General features: G+C 43.4%; 1 protein-coding gene across 1 annotated transcript in view; it reads left to right on the forward strand.

Annotated features, from left to right (window-relative positions):
* Positions 1 to 16,489, forward strand: part of LOC128698807 (peripheral plasma membrane protein CASK-like) — a 380,387-nt gene that overhangs the window by 5,129 nt on the left and 358,769 nt on the right. The gene's annotated exons all lie outside the window — the stretch shown is intronic.

The raw sequence follows: 16,489 nt of genomic DNA on the forward strand, positions 1-16,489 counted from the left end.
GACCGAAACATCTTCAATAAGTGTCGTAATGATATGGAATTAATAATGATGTTAGGAAATTCTACGTTGAAAGCGCTGAATAACTTTCTGTTTCCTGGCCGAACTGGTCGTATATTCGTTCATAAGTAATGCGATGAATTTTTTATATTTGTGCGATGTTAGTTAAAAAATTATCCCTGAGACTAGCATATCAAGACACTCGACTCACGAAATCGTAGTAACGCGATTACAAACTACACTAAGAGTGGGGCTCGATCTCATAGCAGATGTATAAATGTACGTAGTTGGATGAATCTTATTGTAGCCATCTGGCCCAGTGGCTTAAGCACTGGCCTGGAGTTTTACGACTCACTTGCCGTGAGTTGGAGCCCCACCCGTATCGTGGTTTGTTTGCAGTCGCGTTATTACGATTTCGTGAGTCCTGATGACGGTTTTGTCACGGCCACGCTGGCGGGAGATTCATTTGTAAAAACTTGCCTGTGTGGTCACAGTGGGACTCATGCTAACCTCCCTATGGTGTATAAATATATCTAGTTGTATGAATCTTATTGTAGCCAGCTGGCTCAGTGGCCTATGCACTGGCCTGGAGTTTCACTTGGCATGAGTTCGATCCCCACCTGAACCGTGGTTTAAAGCACTCATTAGAAACTTAAATCTGCCATCTACCCCAACTTAGCTGTTTTAGTTAAGTTACGGCAACCTGGCCGAGGCTTAACAGTGATTCCGTTAGGTGAAAGATGAACCTCTGGACTTTGTGGTAAAGTGGTAAATTTATAGTTGCACAGCTTATGTTTAGATCTAGGTGTCGTACTGCCTGCAGCAGAACAAGCTGTTGCTGCCACAGCGTTTCGCTCTGTGTAGAGCTTTATCATGTCGTGATCTGATATTGCCCCAGTAGAGCGAAACATTCTACTGATAAAAGATTGTTCTGCACAGTGTAGTTTTCGAATACCAATACACTGTGAAAGGCGACCGGATATTTTTAACTGTTTAACACTTTATGGATATTAAAAACATTTGCATAGCATCCTGTTATTATGAAAGATTGTATATTGCCTGAATATCATCAAGGAACTGTGCCTCTTAAGAAGGTTTTGGGTCTTCAAATGCTTGTGAAGATTGGTATCAGGATATTGCTTATGAGTGGAGAGTATTCCAATATTTTTAAGGCGTACTTGGTTCGGATATCAGTAAGCGTTGCGGAACATCAAGATATCCGTTAACAAATATCTTATATGGATTTTGGTGTCATTCCAAATGTTCAGGTAGCATGAAAGATGTTATTCCCAAGATTCTACTAAACCCGCAAGGGTTATTGTGGCATGCAAAGAGTACGCTACCTTTATTGGATGTATGTACACACCCTCATATAGCCTACCACCCAACCAGCGAACCAGGTGCTAAGGGTTTAACGATTAAGGGGGCCCCATCGTTAAATCAGTACCTTGGTTCAGCGAGTCATATAGCTGGGTCGGACAATTGCTGATGTGATGTCACTCACACTCAGGTCTTGTCACTCTTGACGTGTACTTAGCTCTGTGAAGACCTGTTTGCGCGCTCTCTACGAATTGAAGCAAGATGCCCTCCATCGAGCAACTTTACCAACAGCTTAAGGAAGAATTGAGGTTGGCGAAGGTGGAGATTCGGCGACTGACCGAGGAAAACAAGAAGATTCGTAGTAGTCCTCCTGTTTTGAGTCCTCAGGTCAAGAAGGGAAACTGGTCAGTGGCTGGACAGCAGGGAACGAAGTTGACGATCAAGAAGACGAATGGAAAGGTAGAAACGATGAAGAAGAAAGAGACTGCCGTGGAAACTGGTGTGGAAACATCTAATACATTTTCAGTGCTACCCGATGAATGTGAGTCGACTACTGGGAACATCACGACGAACGACACCAAGGAAGGTAAGAATATTGTTGTTGTTGGGGATAGCCAAGTTAGGTATATGGATAGGGCGTTCTGCTTGAAGGACAGGAGTAGGAGACAGAGAGTTTGCTTTCCTGGGGCTGGGATGGAGGATATTGTTAGCCGTCTGGATGACATCATGAGAGGTAATGGGAGCAATCCTATTATCTGTCTCAGTGCTGGAGGCAACGATGTTGGCAGACGTAGGAGTGAAGACCTGATTAGCAGGTATAGGTCAGCAATAGAAATAATTAGGAGTAAGGATGGGAACCCTGTCATATGTGGTATTTTGCCAAGGAGAGGAGTTGGAAATGAATGGTTGTCCAGGGCAATTGGTGTCAATTGCTGGCTGGACAAATACTGTAAGGAAAATGCGGTAACATTCATTGACAACTGGGACCTCTTCTATGGCAGAAATGACATGTATGCCAGGGATGGGGTTCACTTATCTAGGTCTGGGGTGGTAGCACTGGCAACTGCAGTGGAGGGAGCAGTTAGGACTTTAAACTAGGAATAGTTAGTGGTATGGGTTTTGGCAGGAAAAGAGTGAAGTCCCAGTGTAATAATATTACGAGTTCTAGGGGAACTAGTAATAAGCAGAACGAGGTAGATATTGAAAAGCCAGGGACTTTGGGTGATAAGGACAGTAATAGGTTTAGTAGAAAAACAGAAATGAGCAGGAAGGGTAAAGAGAAAGGAGAGTCTTTCAATGTTTATTATGCTAATTGCCGTAGTGCTAGGAATAAGATGGACGAGTTGAGATTAGTTGCTAGTGCAGGTAACATTGATGTATTTGCCTTAACTGAGACGTGGTTTAATTCAAAAAGTCGGGACATGCCTGCGGAATGTCATATTCAGGGATTTAAATTGTTCCAAGTAGATAGAAGTATCGGGAAGGGGGGTGGGGTGGCATTGTATGTCCGAGATCGCTTGAACTGTTGCATAAAAACGGGTATTAAGTCTGAAGTAACACATACAGAGTCTGTTTGGATAGAATTTTCAGAGGGGCATGAAAAACTGATTTTAGGAGTGATATACCGTCCCCCAAACTTAGATAGGGACCAAGGGAGACTACTATGGGAGGAAATTGTTAAGGCCACAAGGCACGATAATGTAGTAATTCTAGGAGACTTTAACTTTAGTCATATTGATTGGAATTTCTTGACTGGGAATTTAGAATCATACGACTTCTTAGAAGTAGTTCAGGATTGTTTCTTGAAGCAGTTTGTGACAGAACCTACAAGGGGAAATAACCTGCTTGACTTAGTTATGGCAAACAATGAATCCCTTGTTAATAATTTAGAAATTTCAGAGGAACTGGGTGCTAGCGACCACAAATCAATTACATTTAGCATTGAATGGAAGTACGATAGTAGCGATAACTCAGTAACAGTCCCAGATTTTCGCTTAGCAGATTACGATGGGCTTAGAGAACACTTATCATCTGTTGACTGGGGTAACGAAGTGAGCTATCAATATGACAGTTTTCTGAACACTATACATGCTGCTCAAAGAACGTTTATCCCTTATAAAGAAATTAGATCAAATAGAAATGACCCAAAATGGATGAATAATAGGCTCAAATATCTACTAGGGCATAAGAAAGGAATTTATAGGCGTATCAAAAGAGGTGAGGGTCATCTTATGAATCAGTATATTGACATTAAGAGGGACATTAAAAAGGGGATAAGAAAAGCTAAAAGGGACTATGAAATTAAAGTTGCTAGGGATTCTAAAACTAACCCAAAAAGTTTTTCCAGGTCTGTAGAACAAAAGTTAGAGATAAGATAGGTCCCCTTAAAAATAACTATGGGCACCTTACTGACAAAGATAATGAAATGTGCTCGATTTTTAATAATTATTTTCTCTCAGTTTTTACACAGGAAGACACTAACAATATTCCAGTAATTAATTTTTATAGTGGGCTAGAAGAAGATAAATTATGTAACATCACAGTCACTAGTGAAATGGTTGTGAAGCAGATAGAAAGACTGAAGCAAAATAAGTCGCCGGGTCCTGATGAGGTTTTTTCAAGGGTTCTTAAGGAATGCAAAATGGAACTCTGTGAACCATTAACTAATATTTTTAATTTATCTCTTCAAACAGGTGTAGTGTCTGATATGTGGAAGATGGCTAATGTAATTCCTATTTTTAAAACAGGGGACAAGTCGTTACCGTCAAATTACCGCCCAATAAGCCTGACCTCAATTGTAGGCAAATTACTAGAGTCAATTATAGCTGAGATTATAAGAAGCCATCTCGATAAGCATAGCTTGATTAATGATACTCAGCATGGATTCAGAAGAGGCCTGTCTTGTCTTGTCTAACTAATTTATTAACTTTCTTCAGTAAAGCTTTTGAGGCTGTTGACCACGATAAAGAATTTGATATTATTTACTTAGATTTTAGTAAGGCTTTTGATAGAGTTCCGCACCATAGACTGTTAAAGAAAGTGGCAGCTCATGGCATTTGGGGAAAAGTGCTCTCGTGGATTGAGTCATGGCTCACTGACAGGAAGCAGAGAGTGTGTTAGGTAAGACACATATGCAACAGTTAGACAACTTTATTCCGAAACGTTTCGCCTACACAGTAGGCTTCTTCAGTCGAATACAGAAAATAGGCAGGAACAGTAGAGATGTGAAGACGATGTAATCAGTCCATCACCCTTGTAGTCGTAGAATTTGAGGTTGTCAGTTCCTCGGCCTGGAGAAGTTCAGTTCCATAGTCAGGAACTATCTGAAGATCAAGCGACAGTGCGGAGACTTAAATACTGTCGGAAGGAGAGGTTCAGAGTAGTAGTAGTAGTAGTAGTAGTAGTAGTAGTAGTAGTAGTAGTAGTAGTAGTAGTGAGAATGTAACCACTGAGAGGTCATGTCCCTCTCAGATCCAACACTTCTCACTTGAAAAGCTTGTCCAAGGTGTTTTCTGTACCAAGATGCCATGTGTTGCAGTGTCTGACAAGATGAACATCAAAATGGTATACAATACCGACAGGTTGTTAGGTAAGACACATATGCAACAGTTAGACAACTTTATTCCGAAACGTTTCGCCTACACAGTAGGCTTCTTCAGTCGAATACAGAAAATAGGCAGGAACAGTAGAGATGTGAAGACGATGTAATCAGTCCATCACCCTTGTAGTCGTAGAATTTGAGGTTGTCAGTCCCTCGGCCTGGAGAAGTTCAGTTCCATAGTCAGGAACTATCTGAAGATCAAGCGACAGTGCGGAGACTTAAATACTGTCGGAAGGAGAGGTGCAGAGTAGTAGTAGTAGTAGTAGTAGTAGTAGTAGTAGTAGTAGTGAGAATGTAACCACTGAGAGGTCATGTCCCTCTCAGATCCAACACTTCTCACTTGAAAAGCTTGTCCAAGGTGTTTTCTGTACCAAGATGCCATGTGTTGCAGTGTCTGACAAGATGAACATCAAAATGGTATACAATACCGACAGGTTGTTAGGTAAGACACATATGCAACAGTTAGACAACATTATTCCGAAACGTTTCGCCTACACAGTAGGCTTCTTCAGTCGAATATAGTGGTTACATTCTCACTACTACTACTACTACTACTACTCTGCACCTCTCCTTCCGACAGTATTTAAGTCTCCGCACTGTCGCTTGATCTTCAGATAGTTCCTGACTATGGAACTGAACTTCTCCAGGCCGAGGGACTGACAACCTCAAATTCTACGACTACAAGGGTGATGGACTGATTACATCGTCTTCACATCTCTACTGTTCCTGCCTATTTTCTGTATTCGACTGAAGAAGCCTACTGTGTAGGCGAAACGTTTCGGAATAAAGTTGTCTAACTGTTGCATATGTGTCTTACCTAACAACCTGTCAAGTCAACCTGTCGGTATTGTATACCATTTTGATGTTCAGCAGAGAGTGTCCATAAATGGGGTTAAATCCGAGTGGGGATCTGAAACTAGTGGCGTTCCACAGGGATCAGTCTTGGGCTCGTTGTTGTTTATAATATATATCAATGATCTTGATGAGGGGATTACTAGTGATATGAGCAAATTCGCCGATGACACAAAGATAGGTAGGATAATTGATTCAAACGTAGATGTTATGGAACTTCAGGAGGATTTAAACAAACTCTATTCTTAGTCAGAAAAGTGGCAGATGCAGTTCAATGTAGATAAATGCAAGGTTCTGAAGCTTGGGAGTGCCCATAACCCTAGTACTTACAAGTTAAATGATGTAGAACTTAGCCATACAGATTGCGAAAAGGACTTGGGGGTTATGGTGAGCAGCAACCTTAAACCAAGACAGCAATGCCTAAGCGTACGTAATAAGGCAAATAGATTACTGGGATTTATATCAAGAAGTGTAAGCAACAGAAGTCCAGAGGTCATACTGCAGCTTTATACATCATTAGTAAGGCCTCACCTAGATTATGCAGCTCAGTTCTGGTCTCCATATTACAGAATGGACATAAATTCGTTAGAAAACATTCAGCGTAGGATGACTAAATTAATACATAGCATTAGAAATCTTCCTTATGAAGAAAGATTGAAGACTCTTAAGTTACATTCACTTGTTAGGCGAAGAATGAGGGGAGACCTGATCGAAGTGTATAGTGGAAGATAGGTATTAATAAAGGGGATATTAATAAGGTCTTGAGGATGTCTCTCCAAGAGAGAACCCGCAGTAATGGATTTAAATTGGATAAGTTTAGGTTCAGAAAGGACATGGGAAAGTATTGGTTTGGAAATAGGGTGGTAGATGAGTGGAACAGTCTACCTAGTTGGGTTATTGAGGCTGGGACTTTGGGTAGTTTCAAATTTAGGTTGGATAAGTACATGAGTGAGAGGGGTTGGATTTGAGTGGGACTTTCACATCAGAGCTTGTTTCTTGGGTGGCATTGAAAATTGGGTTGGGCAAATGTTTTGTTAGTGGGATGAATTGTAAAGGACCTGCCTAGTATGGGCCAACAGGCCTCCTGCAGTGTTCCTCCTTTCTTATGTTCTTATGTTCTCTCACGTCTGTTAGGTAAGACACATATGCAACAGTTAGGTATCTTTATTGTGAAACGTTTCGCCTACACAGTAGGCTTCTTCAGTCAAGTACAGGAAAGGTTGATAGAAGCAGAAGATACTTGAAGACGATGTAATCAGTCCATCACCCTTAAAGTTTTGAGGTGGTCAGTCCCTCAGTCTGGAGAAGAGCATTGTTCCATAGTATGAAACAATATGGAGAAGAAGTGACAGGATGGAGCTTTTATAGCGCCAAGAGGTGAGACGTAGGAGAGGTAAGAACTCAGATGTTGAGAGGTCCCTCTCAAATCCAGCCCCTCTCACTAGTGGTAGTTGTCGAAGTTGATTGCAGGTCTGTACCAAGATACCCTTGTGTTGCAGTGTCTGACAGATTGAACATTAAAATGGTATAAAATACCGACAGGTTGTTAGGTAAGACACATATGCAACAGTTAGGTATCTTTATTGTGAAACGTTTCGCCTACACAGTAGGCTTCTTCAGTCAAGTACAGGAAAGGTTGATAGAAGCAGAAGATACTTGAAGACGATGTAATCAGTCCATCACCCTTAAAGTTTTGAGGTGGTCAGTCCCTCAGTCTGGAGAAGAGCATTCTTCCATAGTATGAAACAATATGGAGAAGAAGTGACAGGATGGAGCTTTTATAGCGCCAAGAGGTGAGACGTAGGAGAGGTAAGAACTCAGATGTTGAGAGGTCCCTCTCAAATCCAGCCCCTCTCACTAGTGGTAGTTGTCGAAGTTGATTGCAGGTCTGTACCAAGATACCCTTGTGTTGCAGTGTCTGACAGATTGAACATTAAAATGGTATAAAATACCGACAGGTTGTTAGGTAAGACACATATGCAACAGTTAGGTATCTTTATTGTGAAACGTTTCGCCTACACAGTAGGCTTCTTCAGTCAAGTACAGGAAAGGTTGATAGAAGCAGAAGATACTTGAAGACGATGTAATCAGTACATCACCGTCTTCAAGTATCTTCTGCTTCTATCAACCTTTCCTGTACTTGACTGAAGAAGCCTACTGTGTAGGCGAAACGTTTCACAATAAAGATACCTAACTGTTGCATATGTGTCTTACCTAACAACCTGTCGGTATTTTATACCATTTTAATGTTCAATCTGTCAGACACTGCAACACAAGGGTATCTTGGTACAGACCTGCAATCAACTTCGACAACTACCACTAGTGAGAGGGGCTGGATTTGAGAGGGACCTCTCAACATCTGAGTTCTTACCTCTCCTACGTCTCACCTCTTGGCGCTATAAAAGCTCCATCCTGTCACTTCTTCTCCATATTGTTTCATACTATGGAACAATGCTCTTCTCCAGACTGAGGGACTGACCACCTCAAAACTTTAAGGGTGATGGACTGATTACATCGTCTTCAAGTATCTTCTGCTTCTATCAACCTTTCCTGTACTTGACTGAAGAAGCCTACTGTGTAGGCGAAACGTTTCACAATAAAGATACCTAACTGTTGCATATGTGTCTTACCTAACAACCTGTCGGTATTTTATACCATTTTAATGTTCAATCTGTCAGACACTGCAACACAAGGGTATCTTGGTACAGACCTGCAATCAACTTCGACAACTACCACTAGTGAGAGGGGCTGGATTTGAGAGGGACCTCTCAACATCTGAGTTCTTACCTCTCCTACGTCTCACCTCTTGGCGCTATAAAAGCTCCATCCTGTCACTTCTTCTCCATATTGTTTCATACTATGGAACAATGCTCTTCTCCAGACTGAGGGACTGACCACCTCAAAACTTTAAGGGTGATGGACTGATTACATCGTCTTCAAGTATCTTCTGCTTCTATCAACCTTTCCTGTACTTGACTGAAGAAGCCTACTGTGTAGGCGAAACGTTTCACAATAAAGATACCTAACTGTTGCATATGTGTCTTACCTAACAACCTGTCGGTATTTTATACCATTTTAATGTTCAATCTCTCACGTCTGCTGGTTGAACATGGTTGTCTCGCACTGGCTGTTGTTGTTGCCTTGACTTACCGTGTTGTACACTTATATTTCAAACTCTTGTATATAGTGTACATAACTGTAAAAATCTATATATATTTGGTGAAGGAAAATACAATTCAAAGATTACTGCTGTGTTTTTTTTCGCTCCAAGTCCCTTTTAAGATGTGATGAATGGTTTGAAAAACCGAGAAGTTGAAGATTGAGACACTTAAGTAGCATATGGGAATCTTTATTCAGGAAACGTTTCGCCACACAGTGGCTTCATCAGTCCAATACAAAGAGGACTGATTACCTCATACTCCTCCTCTCCTTACGCCTTCCTCTTTGTATTGGACTGATGAAGCCACTGTGTGGCGAAACGTTTCCTGAATAAAGATTCCCATATGCTACTTAAGTGTCTCAATCTTCCCTTTTAAGAACATAAAGAAGGAACACTGCAGCAGACCTACTGACCCATGCGAGGCAAGTCCATGTTACTCCCAGGCTTAGACCAGTGACCCACCTGGTCAGGTCACTTCTGCTTAAGGAAGGAGCACAGCATTAAACCTAGTAGCACAAGCTAGTCAGGTCCCACCCACACCCACACATGTAATTTTCTAACCTATTTTTAAAAGCAAGCAACGTCTTAGCTCCCATGACGGTACTTGGGGGTTTGTTCCACTCATCCACAACTCTATTACCAAACCAGTGCTTTCCTATATCCTTCTTGAATCTGAATTTCCCAACTTCAAACCATTGCTGCGAGTCCTGGCTATGTTAGATATTTTTTAGCACGCTATTTACTCCTGTTGTTCATTTATACACCTCAGTGCAGATTCAGGGTCCTTAGTCTATCCTCATAGGGAAGATTTCTGATACATGGAATCAACTTTATCATCCTCCTTTGCACGTTTTCCAGTGCATTTACATCCATTCTGTAATACGGTGACCAAAACTGTGCAGCATAATCTAAATGAGGTCTAACAAAGGATATATAGAGTTGAAGAACAACCTGAGGACTTCTATTATTTATACTTCTAGATATGAAGCCAAGAATTCTGTTAGCTTTATTTTGAACACTAATGCACTGTTGTCTTGGTTTCAGATTACTGTTAACCAGAACTCCCAAACCCTTTTCGCAATCAGTAGTATTAAAATCTACACTATTTAGTTTATATGTGGCATGGTTATTTTCCTGTCTAACATTTAGAACTTTGCATTTGTCTATATTAAACTGCATCTGCCACTTCTCCGACCATTGCATCAGTCTATTCAAATCATCTTGGAGTGCTCTAATGTCCTCATTAGAATGAATTGGACGGCTTATTTTGGTGACGTGCCCCCATTCTGATTTCTCCCCATTTATGCAAACACTCTGCTGCCTATTTGTCAACCATGCCTCTACCCAGGAAAAAATTTCTCCTCCTATTCCGTGTGCCTTAAGTTTCCTCAATAACCTCTGATGTGGAACTCTGTCGAAAACCTTACTGAAGTCCATAAACACAATATCATATTCATTACCATGATCTATCTTCTCAAACACCTTAGTGAAAAAAGTCAGTTAATTCGTAAGATAGGAACGCCTCCTAGTAAAACAGTGTTGAGATTCATTAGCCTTTCAAGATGGTTACGAATTGCATCGGCAATTATTGATTCCATAAATTTTCCCACTATGGAGGTAAGGCTATTGGTCTATAGTTCGAAGCTAAGGACCTGTCACCTGCCTTGTAAATAAGATAACAGGCCTTTCTTACCTGAGTCCGTAATAGTCATGAAGTGCCTAGGAATAAGTAATAAAAATTTGATCCGAGAAATGGAAGAGTAGATCCAGTTACTGTGATCAAGAGCCCTTCACCAAAATGGAGGGATAACGTCAATGATTGTACAGTGGTCTGTTCTGGATTATCTTGACACCTGGTAATAACTTAAGCCCTGTTCTTACTGTTCTTAGTGTGATGCTCTGGTGAATCCTTATGCAGAGTCTTCATTAACTTTGTATTGTGAATCTACAAGTTCCAGTAATGTTTCGGTTAAGTTTTATGAGGTCATCAGGAAAACATTTCCTGAATTAGATTTTGCAAATAATGATTCTTTAGATTGTCAACATTGATGAAATTGGAAAAATAGACACAAATGCACCATAATGTAATCCTTTATTAGCAACGTTTCGCCCACACGTTTGATTTATCAAGTCACAAGCACATCTATTTGTGACTTGATAAAGCCCACTGTGTGGGTGAAACGTCGTCAATACAGCATCCCATTACACTGCATTTGTCTATTTACCCATCGTGTCGGTATTATATACCATTTATCTATGACCATTGATGAAATTATCATATGAAGATAATCAACTCACTAGTCAACATTTATTTTAAATTCGATGAAATTAAAATAACATCGGGATAATTACCGATATTATTTCTGGATAATAATAATAATAATATTAATAATTAATAATAAAAATAATGAAATAATAAATACCACAGCAAATCGCGGCCATCCCCTGGGCAGGAGTTGTGAAAATTCGTATAAAAGTAATCATCATTGTGGTAAGTAGTATTAATAATATGGGTGTATAATTATCTTGATTTTGAGTGAGAATTATACGATGCATGAGGACAAAATTATCCGGAATCTGGGTTATAATTAACCGAAGCGTGTGCGTTGGACGGCTGAGGTAATTAAAACTGGAGTGGGTCTTTCTTTCAGCAGATTAAGTTTGTATAGAGCACCCACACGATGCATTGAGCACCCACACAATGCATTGAGCATCCACACAAAGCCTTGAGGGCCCATACGATGCCTTGAGCACCCACACCATGCATTGACCACCCACACGATGCATTAAGCACCCACACCATGCACTGAGCACCCACACCATGTACTGTTAACCCACACCATGCATTGACCATCCACACGATGCATTAAGCACCCACACAATGCCTTGAGGACCCACACAATGCCTTGAGGACCCACACAATGCCTTGAGGACCCACACGATGCCTTGAACACCCACACGATGCCTTGAACACCCACACGATGCATTGAGCACTCACACAATGTCTTGAGGACCCACACGATGCCTTGACCACCCACACGATGCATTGAGCACCCACACAATGCCTTGAGGACCCACACGATGCATTGAGCACCCACACAATGCCTTGAGGACCCACACAATGCCTTGAGGACCCACACGATGCCTTGAGGACCCACACAATGCCTTGAGGACCCACACAATACCTTGAGGACCCACACAATGCCTTGAACACCCACACCATGCATTGAGCACCCACACGACGCACCGAGCACCTACACCACGCACTGAGCACCCACACCATGTACAGTTAACCCACACCATGCACTGAGCACTCACACCATGCATTGAGCACTCCTTGCACTGAGCACTCACACCATGCACTGAGCACCCACACCATGCACTGAGCATTTCCACCATGCACTGAGCATCCACACCATGCACTGAGCAGTACCACCATGCACTGAGCACTACCACCATGCACTGAGAACTACCACCATGCACTGATCACTACCACCATGCACAAAGCACTACCACCATGCACTGAGCACCCACACCATGCACTGAGCACCCACACCATGCACTGAGCAGTACCACCATGCACTGAGCATCTACACCATGCAATGAGCAGTACCACCATGCACTGAGCACTACCACCATGCACTGAGCACTACCACCATGCACTAAGCACTATCACCATGCACTGAGCACTCACACCATGCACTGAGCACCAACACCATCACTGAGCACCCACACCATGCACTGAGCACTCACACCATACACTGAGCATCCACACCATGCACTGGGAAGTACCACCATGCACTGAGCACTACCACCATGCACTGAGCACTACTACCATGCACTGAGCACCCACACCATCACTTAGCACCCACACCATGCACTGAGCACTACCACCATGCTCTGAACACCCACACCATGCGCTGAACACTACCACCATGCACTGAGCACTACCAGGATGCACTGAGCACTACCACAATGCACTGAGCACTACTACAATGCACTGAGCACCCACACTTTGCACTGAGCACTACCACCATGCGATGAGCACTGTCACCATGCGCTGAGCACTACCATGCAGTGAGCACTACCACCATGTGCCGAGCACTACCACCATGAAGTGGGCACCCACGCCGTGCGCTGAGCACTACCACCATGCACTGAGCACCCACACCATGCATTGAGCACTGCCACCATGCACTCAGCACTGCCGCCATGCACTGAGCACTACCACCATGCACTGAGAACTACCACCATGCACTGAGCATCCACACCATGCACTGAGCAGTACCACCATGCACTGAGCACTACCACCATGCACTAAGCACTACCACCATGCACTGATCACTACCACCCTGCACTAAGCACTACCACCATGCACTGAGCACCCACACCATGCACTGAGCACCCACACCATGCACTGAGCACTACACCATGCACTGAGCATCTACACCATGCAATGAGCAGTACCACCATGCACTGAGCACTACCACCATGAACTGAGCACTACCACCATGCACTAAGCACTATCACCATGCACTGAGCACTCACACCATGCACTGAGCACCCACACCATCACTGAGCACCCACACCATGCACTGAGCACTACCACCATGCACTGAGCATCCACACCATGCACTGAGCAGTACCACCATGCACTGAACACTACCACCATGCACTGAGCACTACCACCATGCACTGAAAACTACCACCATGCGCTGAGCACCCACATCATGCACTGAGCACTACCACTATGCACTGAGCACCCACACCATGCACTGAGCACTTCCACCATATACTGAGCATCCACACCATGCACTGAGCACTACCACCATGCACTAAGCACTACCACCATGCACTGAGCACTACCACCATGCACTGAGCACCCACATCATGCACTGAGCACCCACACCATGCACTGAGCACTACCACCATGCAGTGAGCATCCACACCATGCACTGAGCACTACCATCATGCACTGAGCACTACCACCATGCACTGAGCACTACCACCATGCACATAGCACTACCATGCACTGAGCACTACCACCATGCACTGAGCACTACCACCATGCACGTAGCACTACCACCATGCACTGAGCACTACCACCATACACATAGCACTACCATGGACTGAGCAGTACCACCATGCACTGAGCACTACCACCATGCACTGAGCACTACCACCATGCACTGAACACTACCATGCACCGAGCACTATCATGCACTGAGCACTACCACCATGCACTGAGCACTACCATAATGCTCTGAGCACTACCACCATGCACTGAGCACTACCACCATACACTGATCACTACCGTGCACTGAGCACTACCATCATGCACTGAGCGCTACCACCATGCACTGAGCACTACCATCATGCACTGAGCACTACCACCATGCACTGAGCACTACCACCATGCACTGAGCACTACCATCATGCACTGAGCACTACCACCATGCACTGAGCACTACCATGCACTGAGCACTACCATCATGCATTGAGCACTACCACCATGCACTGAGCACTACCACCATGCACTGAGCACTACCACCATGCACTGAGCACTACCATGCACTGAGCACTACCATCATGCACTGAGCACTACCACCATGCACTGAGCACTACCACCATGCAATGAGCACTACCACCATGCACTGAGCACTACCACCATGCACTGAGCACTACCACCTTGCACTGAGCACTACCATGCACTGAGCACTACCATGCACTGAGCACTACCATCATGCACTGAGCACTACCACCATGCACTGAGCACAACCATCATGCACTGAGCACTACCATCATGCACTGAGCACTACCACCATGCACTGAGCACTACCACCATGCACTGAGCACTACCACCATGCACTGAGCACTACCATGCACTGAGCACTACCACCATGCACTGAGCACTACCACCATGCACTGAGCACTACCACCATGCACTGAGCACTACCATCATGCACTGAGCACTACCACCATGCACTGAGCACTACCATCATGCACTGAGCACTACCACCATGCACTGAGCACTACCACCATGCACTGAGCACTACCACCATGCACTGAGCACTACCACCATGCACTGAGCACTACCACCATGCACTGAGCACTACCATCATGCACTGAGCACTACCACCATGCACTGAGCACAACCATCATGCACTGAGCACTACCATCATGCACTGAGCACTACCACCATGCACTGAGCACTACCACCATGCACTGAGCACTACCATGCACTGAGCACTACCACCATGCACTGAGCACTTCCACCATGCACTGAGCACTACCATGCACTGAGCACTACCACCATGCACTGAGCACTACCACCATGCACTGAGCACTACCACCATGCACTGAGCACTACCATCATGCACTGAGCACTACCACCATGCACTGAGCACTACCATGCACTGAGCACTACCACCATGCACTGAGCACTACCACCATGCACTGAGCACTACCACCATGCACTGAGCACTACCACCATGCACTGAGCACTACCACCATGCACTGAGCACTACCACCATGCACTGAGCACTACCACTATTGACGACAACATATTTGCTTTAGTTATTTTTCATTATCTACTTTATGCTTATATTTTCGACTTTCCCCCTCTCTTCTTCTTGTTTATTTTTATTGGATTTTATTCACTGTTTTTTCCTCTCATGATTCATTTCTCTCCCCCTCCTATTTTAATTCATTATCGATTTTCATTGTCCTTCAGTTTTTCTTCCGTATCTGGTATTATTCTTTCTCTTTTAAAATTTATTTTTGTATCCAAAAATATTTTATCACTGTTTCACTTACTTTAATGTTTCTTCTTCTCTTCCTCTACATATGTTGATTATCTAATTGTACAAGTTAGGGAAGAGGTGAAAGGAACAAGGCATTTCACTCATTAATGTTGGTGAAGAGCTCTTGATCCAGGTAGTTTGAGATGTCCTTGCCTTGGATGCGACTTGATTGCTTTCCATTTCTCAGGTGCAATATGACATACGCTTTTTATTTTAGTGCTTCCTAATGGTATGATAATATTGATTAAGGAAGGTGAAAAAGGTGGGTTGATAACCAAGTTTATATTTTTTAACAATCATAGCATTGATTCCTAACACAAGATTATTCCTGGTCGGCTGTGTGATCAAGCCTTCAGATTAGTCTTGGCTGTCGTTGTCGTGAGATATTAAGTACGAAAGAACAAAACGTAAAATACTGTGACTAGACCAATACACAATACGGTGCTCCTTATTCTTAGGCCTTAGACTGGCCCCACTTATACTACTACTACTACTACGACTATCATTTCACTTCTGCTACTATTGCTATTATTACTTTTGCCTCCATTCACCCTTCTCTCCCTTCTCATCTCTTGTGTCACTAAAACTACTCTCCCTACTTTCTACTGCCACCACTATTTCTCTTAGTACTTCCACTATTATCACTTCTTTTTCTTCCTCTCTTGGTCCCATCCTTGTCCTCCTCGCTTATATATACCGGCTCCCTCTTTTGTGATAGTGTGACTTTGTAAATTGTCCAATTCGGACCTAAACGTC

Source organism: Cherax quadricarinatus, chromosome 59 (assembly GCF_038502225.1).
Source record: "Cherax quadricarinatus isolate ZL_2023a chromosome 59, ASM3850222v1, whole genome shotgun sequence".
NCBI classification, from domain to species: domain Eukaryota; kingdom Metazoa; phylum Arthropoda; class Malacostraca; order Decapoda; family Parastacidae; genus Cherax; species Cherax quadricarinatus.